The 7753-nt window shown below is 44.8% G+C and overlaps 1 long non-coding RNA gene across 1 annotated transcript; it reads right to left on the reverse strand.

Moving 5' to 3' along the window:
• Positions 1 to 927: 927 nt before the first annotated feature.
• Positions 928 to 2589, reverse strand: LOC125930789 (uncharacterized). Its single transcript, XR_007460246.1, has 3 exons — positions 2453 to 2589; positions 1550 to 1684; positions 928 to 1306 (listed from the first exon to the last, which is right to left on the reverse strand). It is a non-coding gene; the product is annotated as an uncharacterized LOC125930789 (long non-coding RNA).
• Positions 2590 to 7753: the final 5164 nt, after the last annotated feature.

The raw sequence follows: 7753 nt of genomic DNA on the forward strand, positions 1-7753 counted from the left end.
CCTAATGTGGGTAGAGGCCGTAGCTCCTGGGGAAGAGGGGGTGTGAGTCAATTCTTTGGTTTTCAGGTGGGCATTCCAGAAGGCCTCAGGCTAGATGACTGTTCCTTCAGTATTTCCAACTGTTTCATAAGCATCAACTTTCCTGTATTAATTTCCCTTGTGCTTACAACCAATTTTTTTTTTTTTAAGTTTATTTATTGAGAAAGCAGGGCAGGGGCAGAGAGCAGGACACAGAATCCCAAACATGCTCCGTGCTGTCAGCGCAGACCCCAATGTGGGGCTCAAACCCACAAACCGGGAGATCAAGACCTGAGCCAAAATCAAGAGTCGGCCATTTAACTAATGAAGCTACCCAGGTGCCCCAAGTTAGAACCTGTTCTTTTTTTTTTTTTTTTTTAATGTTTATTTATTTTCGAAGGAGAGAGAGACAGTGTGAGCAGGGGAGGAACAGAAAGAGAGAGAGAGAGAGAGGGAGACAGAATCGGAAGCAGGCTCCAGGCTCTGAGCTGTCAGCACAGAGCCTGACGTGGGGCTCGAACTCACAGACTACGAGATCATGACCTGAGCTGGAGTCGGACGCTCAACCGACTGAGCCACCCAGGCGCCCCTAGAACCTGTTCTTAAACTAAGAACATACCACTCCTAAAAAGAAAGACAAAGTCTGCCTTTGCATTTAACTGAAGAGTCAGGACCGTTGAACAGAAATGCTTATGATTCCAGAAAACCATGCCATGTGCCAAAGGAGCAGTGTGGACAATGCATGTATCCAATGCTCAGAGGTGACAGCACTCGCCATCCCAACACTGGTGAGGCTTTTGGGCAAGAGGGAACTTGAAGGAAATGTCTCCAAGACCGAGCCATGTGCTTCCTGGCTGATGTTCCTGTTTCACTTGGCCTCGGTCTTTGCCTTGCTCTCTGCTGCCCCATTTCCTCCTCCATACCTTCTCTTGTGTGATGTCGTTCACAGGGAGCTCCCACCCCTTTGTCCTAAATATCAAGCCCCTTTCTCCTTTTTTTTTTTTTTCTTTTTTTACCAGCATGAGTCTTGTTTCAGAGTATGGATGTGTCTGTATGTTTCAAAGAAGTGTATAGATTGTAGGAAGAGTGACCAAGTGGACGTCATTTATTTCAGAGTTGAGAGCCCCTGTTGACTGCTAAAGCATTATCTTGTGTGTATGAGGACTCTCGAGAATTGCTGTTATTTGTTAGGGAAGCTTCGAGGGCCAGCTTCTGCCATCCAAGGTGGTTCCTGAGGCTGAACTTGGACATGTCTCTTGTTCTCTTTGCCCAACCAGAAGTTGATGACCTATGTCCATGAAGAACAGAAATTTGAAGCAACCCTGTCCAAGCCTGAAGAGCCAACCTGGGACTGACCGTCCCTAGAATAAGCACTTTCTATATGAAGACTTGGCAGGCAGGGCTTACTTTAGGATGTTAGTAAGCCCACGTTTCTCCAAGCTCCATAAGCCATGGGTACATCTACAGACATGGGTCTCCTAATCCCCTTTTCTAGCTGGAGACTCACGTGTTTTTCACATGGTTCTCTCACCGGCTATGCTCTCACTAAATTGCCGCACAGAGGCCTCAGCTCCTACTCAGGAAGCTCCTGTCCCTGGTTGGCGGTCTTTCAGTCTCCTTTTGGTGAGATCAGAGCAATATTTCCTTTTTGTTCCAAGTGTCCCTCCTGAAGCCAGAGAAATATGGGCCTATATTAGTCAAGGCTCTCCAGAAAACAGAATAGGGTATACATATATATAAAGAAATCTATTTTCAGGAATATGCTCATGCCATTGTGGCGGCTTGGCAAGTCCAAAATCTGAAGCGGGAAGCTGGCAGGTTGGAGAGTCAGGAAACAGTTGCAGTTGGAGTGTAAAGGTTCTGCCAGCAAGCCAGGAAGAGCCAGTGTTGCAAATGAAGGCAGTCTCCTGGCAGAATTCCCTCTTACTCAGAGGAGGGTCAGCCTTTTGTTCTATTCAGGCCTTCAACTGCTTGGATGAGGCCCACCCACATTATGGAAGGCAATCTGCTTTATTCACAGCCCACTGATTTAATGTAAATCTGATCCAAAAACACCCTCACAGAAACATCCAGAAAAGACTTAACCAACTCTCTGGGCACTGTGGCCTCTCCAAATTGACACATAAAATGTAACCAACAGAAGGCCTTGTTACTAAGTGATGGGAGAATTGTCTCATGTTCTTGTGCTCTACAGTCACTTCACTACAGATGTCTCCCCCTCCCCCACCAGCATCGCCATCCTCCCAATCTGGTATGGTTTCCCTTGGGGATCAGGGATGGGGCAGTGAAGTGGAAGAGGGGTGCTGGGCTGGAAGTTAGTTAGAGAAATGCTAGGCTCAAAATGAGCTCTTCTCAAGAATCCCCAGTCTGTATGTCCAGGCCAAGCAAGAGAACTCTTTTTTCCCTCAGGATTCCTTCCATAGTAACATTCCACCTCCAGGTCAGGAGAAGACATTTTTTCCAGCCTGTGCCAACACCTTCCTCTGGAGCTCAGGTCTAGCCAACCACTGTCTCTCCAAGGAGCCGAATCTCCAGCTGGTCATCTCCACTAGCCCCCAGCACATCTCCAGAACTTCCTGAATCCATGTTTGTGGTTGAGTTGAGCCATAGTGACATCAGTCATGTCATTGTTGATCAAAAACAAGGGTAAGCTGTAACCAAGGCCTTTGTGGTTTTTGACTTAACTGTTGCTCACTAACTGTAATACAACTATAAAAAGGCCCCAAATAGAAACTGTGTATACAGTAAGGGTAGACAGGATAAGAGCCTAGACTCTTCTCCTTTAGTGACAGAAGGTGGTTTGTCTCCTTCACTGGAACAAATTCAAGTACACACCCAGCTCAGTGTTGCCTGTGCATTTAAAAATAGTCTCTTTATTGAGATAAAATCCACATTGTATACAATTCACACATTTAAAATGTATGACTCAATGGTTTTTAGTATATTCATAGAGTTGTGTAACCATCACCACAAACAATTTTAGAGCATTTGATCACTCCCCAAAGAAACACCATATCCATAAAAAACCACTCTAATTTCCCCACCCCAAACTCCCCAGACCCTAGCCAATCACTAATCTACTTTCTGTCTTCTGTCCACATTTACATATTCCAGACACTTCATATAAATGGAGTCATAAAACATGTGCTTCTGACTCATTTTTATAAAGGTGAAATAAGCTTAGATGTTGTCATGACAACAAGATAACCAGACGAAGCATTCACTTCCAAGGGATATTGGTCACACTGCTCAGCTTAGTGAATTCGGTGGGAAAAGCATCTATGCAATAAGAAAGACAGAAAGCCTGGATTTTAGCAACACCAAGCATGTAGACATTCTGGATTCTATGTAAATTTGACTTACAATTCAAAGAATTCCCAAGAGGCTTTTAGTGGAGGAGGCACAAGAGCGCATTCAACAGTCTGGAAGGCCAGGAGGCAAATTTCCTGGAGTCCCGCTGCACCTTTAAGATGTGTCTCTTGGGAAAGTTCCTCCCTTACCACTCTGCAGCTGTCTTCCCAAGGGGAATCAAGTGAGTATCAGACAGGCATTTTTTAAAAAAGTGTTTATTTATTTATTTTTGAGAGAGAGAGAGAGAGAGAGAGAGAGAGAGAGAGAGAGAATCCCAAGCAGGCTCCGCGCTGTCAGCACACAGCCTGACCCGGGCTTGAACCCACGAACCACGAGATCATGAGCTGAGCCGAAACCAACGAGATTAAGAGTTGGGCATCCAACTGACTGAGCCACCCAGCCACCCCAAACAGGCATTTTATTTTATTTCTATGTCTTGGTTGAATAAGAGCAAGACACAGGGGGTACAGCATCAAATGTGCACTTTGGTGGAGGCGGAGGGTTGGGGGGTGGGGATCATAGCATCGGAGTCTAAGTCCAGGACCAAGGATCCAGAAGTGCTGTCTTGCAGTGCTGTGCATTTGGAGGGTTTTAAGCCAGAAAATGCCAAGAATGAAAGCCAGCACTTTGAAATGGTGTGACAAGCTAGCTTTTTAAAACAAAGAGAAGGGGCTCTTGGGTGGCTCAGTCAGTTAAGTGTCAGACTCTTGGTTTCCACTCAAGTCATGATCTGACCTGTTTGTGAGTTCGAGCCCTGAATCGGGCTCCTGGCTGACAGTTTGGAGCCTGCTTGGGATTCTCTCTCTACACCCCTCCCCTGCTTGCATGCGCTCTCTCTCTCTCTTTCTCAAAATAAATAAATAAACTTAAAAAAAATAAAAATAAAACAAAGAGAAGATGAATTGGCCAGTTCTCAGACTCTCTCTGGGCCTTGGGGTATGGTTTTGCTTTCTCAGACTTTGGGAATTTTTAAATGGTGCTTAAAATTTTTTTAATGTTTATTTATTTTTGAGAGAGAGACGGACAGACAGACAGAACATGAGCAGAGAAGGGGCAGAGAGAGAGGGAGACACAGAATCTGAAGCAGGCTCCAGGCTCTGAGCTGTCAGCACAGATCCTGACACAGGGCTCAAACTCATGAACCATGAGATCATGACCTGAGCCGATGTCTGATGCTTAACTAACTGAGCCACCCAGGCGCCCCGGGCATTATTAAATGTTGCTTAAAAATAAATGTACATGAATCGGGGTGCCTGGGTGGCTCAGTCAGTTAAGCATCTGACGTCGGCTCAGGTCACGATCTCACGGTCTGTGAGTTCGAGCCCCACGTTGGGCTCTGTGCTGACAGCTCAGAGCCTGGAGCCTGTTTCAGATTCTGTGTCTCCCTCTCTCTCTCTGACCCTCCCCCATTCATGCTCTGTCTCTCTCTGTCTCAAAAATAAATAAAGGTTAAAAAAAAGTTAAAATAAATAAATAAATAAATAAATAAATAAATAAATGTACATGAGAGCTAAGGATGTTTTGGGCAGTACATGATGTGTTTTAAGGGCCCACATTAGTGACAAAGCTCACTGAAGACTTTACAGTGTGGAGGTCACTGAAGGCTGGCCCACTGGGGAAAGGTACTCCCAGATGAGTGGACTTGAGCTGGAAGGGAAAGAGTGATCCAGCTGACATAACAGCCATGATCGAGGTGAGAGAGAAGGGGAGGAGGGTGCAGAGTGGCCCTGGCTGTGGCTTTTTCCAATCATTGCTTGGAAGTCAGATTCCCTCTCAGTAAAGTATTCCAGTGACGCCTAAGCTTTGTGCACAAGTTCTGGCGACAAAAAGGCCATGACTGCTCCCTTCTTTTTCCTGCAGGTTCATACATAGCTCAGGTGATTTCACAGCCCCCCTGAGAAAGTGCCAGATTGCTTTCTCTGATAGCTCACATGCTTGGTCAGAGAGGGCTGAAGAAAACTAACCGCTCAGTCTAGCTAGTCAATGAAACCGGCAGACTAATAAGGGCACAGCTTGGAACACGGTCATTCCTATATATACTGCTTTATACTGTTTTATAATCTCTTGTGATCGCCTTATCTCCCCATCTGCATTTTAATCCTAAAGCTAGGGAATGTGCTTTTGCCTTTTATGCTGTCATTCAATGTTCCTGGCACACAGAGGACAAGACACTCATTTTAGGCTGGTGATTTGAAGCAGGGAAGCCACACACAGGCAGGCAATGGCAAGATGAGAGGGAAGGAGCAAAAATTGCAACAAACCTAAAAATCAGCTTGAAACCCATTCCAAGACCTAAAAGTGTTTTAGAAATGAATCCCGGGGCACCTGGGGGGCTCAGTCGGTTAAGCATCTGACTTCGGCTCGGGTCATGATCTCGTGGTCCATGAGTTCAAGCCCCGCATCAGGCTCTGTGCTGACAGCTCAGAGCATGGAGCCTGCTTTGGATTCTGTGTCTCCCTCTCACTCTGCCCCTCCCCGGCTTTGTTCTCTCTCTCTCTCTCTCTCTCTCTCTCTCTCAAAAATAAACATAAAAAAAATAGAAATGAATCCTGTGAAATCCACTGCACATTTCAGTGAACTAAAGCAAGGTCACAGTTTTAGGACAAATTTACATTCTAATAAATCATGTGTGTAATTCCTTGAAACAGTCTAGAAAATTTCCTTTTTCTTGAGTGGGTGCAAAGATGTTAAATAAAGTTGAAAGACCAGGAATTAAAATACTAAAGGCCTCTGTTGATGAAGAGTTTTCTCCTTCTGGAAAGAAAAGAAAAATCCCCAAACTTCATGCTGCCTTCCAAAGTCTTCAGCCAAAGAAAACAACATAAGCCTAAATTGGATTAACTCAGATGAGTACAAAACAATGAGCATATTCAGATGTGGGTGATTATGACACATGGAGAAATTAGTATCTGCCCAGGAGAGAAGCTTGGGTGCTAGGACCCAGCGTCAGGAGGTTTGTTGGTCATCAGTCCTTGAACTATGAAAGCAAAAAAAATGTAAGATACATCTAAAATCAAAACTAGAAAATAGGGGTGCCTGGGTGACTCAGTTGGTTAAGCATCTGACTCTGAATTTTGGCTCAGGTCATGATCTCAGGGTTTGTGAGTTTGAGCTCTGCACTGGCAATGCAGAGCCTGCTTGGGATCCTCTCTCCCCCTCTCTCTCTGCCCCTCCCCTGCTGTCTCTCGCATTTTCTGTCTCTCTCAAAATAAATACATTAAAAAAAAAAACAACTAGAAAATAGAAATTGGGGCATGGAGGTGGGGAAGTTGGGTGAAATAGGTGAAGGGGCTTAAGAGTACACATATCATGATGAGCACTGACTCGTGTATAGAACTGTTGCATCACTCTATTGTACACTTGAAGCTAATAGAACTCTACTAGAATTAACTATACTAGAATTAAAATTTAAAACTTAATGAAGAAAATTTTAATTAAAAATAAAAATAAATTGGGGCATGGAAATACTGACCTTAGGAAATTTAATGTTTAAGTTGCTCCTTCCCCAGGCATGGGTGCCCCTAATAGCCTGGCCAGTTTTCAGCAGTGGCTCATCAAGGAGGTCCAAGAAAATGATCAGGAAGCTATTAAAATAGATGCCGGGGGGGGGGGGGGGCGCCTGGGTGGCTCAGTAGGTTAAGCGGCCGACTTTGGCTCAGGTTACGATCTCACAGTCCGTGGTTCGAGCCCCGCATCGGGCTCTGTGCTGACCGCTCAGAGCCTGGAGCCTGTTTCAGATTCTGTGTCTCCCTCTCTCTCTGACCCTCCCGTGTTCATGCTCTGTCTCTCTCTGTCTCAAAAATAAATAAACGTTAAAAAAAATTTTAAAAAAAATAGATGCCAGGGCCCAACTTGGCCCTATTGAATCTGGGGCAAAGTTTTTGATATTGAGTATTTAAAAAAATTTTTTTTAAGTTTATTTATTTTGAGAGAGAGGGAGCGAGCATGTGCAAGCTGGGGGGGTGGGTGGTGGCAGAGAGAGCGAGGGAGAAAGAGAATCTGAGGCAGGCTCCTCACTGCCAGTGCTGAGCCCGATGAGGGGCTCAAACCCATGAACTGTGAGATCATAACCTAAGGTGAAATCAAGAATCGGATGCTTTAGGAATGCAAGCTGGTGCAGCCACTCTGGAAAACAGTATGGAGGTTCCTCAGAAAACTAAACATAGAACTACCCTACGACCCAGCAATTGCACTACTAGGCATTTATCCAAGGGATACAGGTGTGCTGTTTCGAAGGGACACGTGCACCCCCATGTTTATAACAGCACTATCAACAAGAGCCAAAGTATGGAAAGAGCCCAAATGTCCCTTGATGGATGAATGGATAAAGAAGATGTGGTATATATATATATATATATATATATATATATATATATATATACAC

Source organism: Panthera uncia, chromosome A2 (assembly GCF_023721935.1).
Source record: "Panthera uncia isolate 11264 chromosome A2, Puncia_PCG_1.0, whole genome shotgun sequence".
NCBI lineage: Eukaryota > Metazoa > Chordata > Mammalia > Carnivora > Felidae > Panthera > Panthera uncia.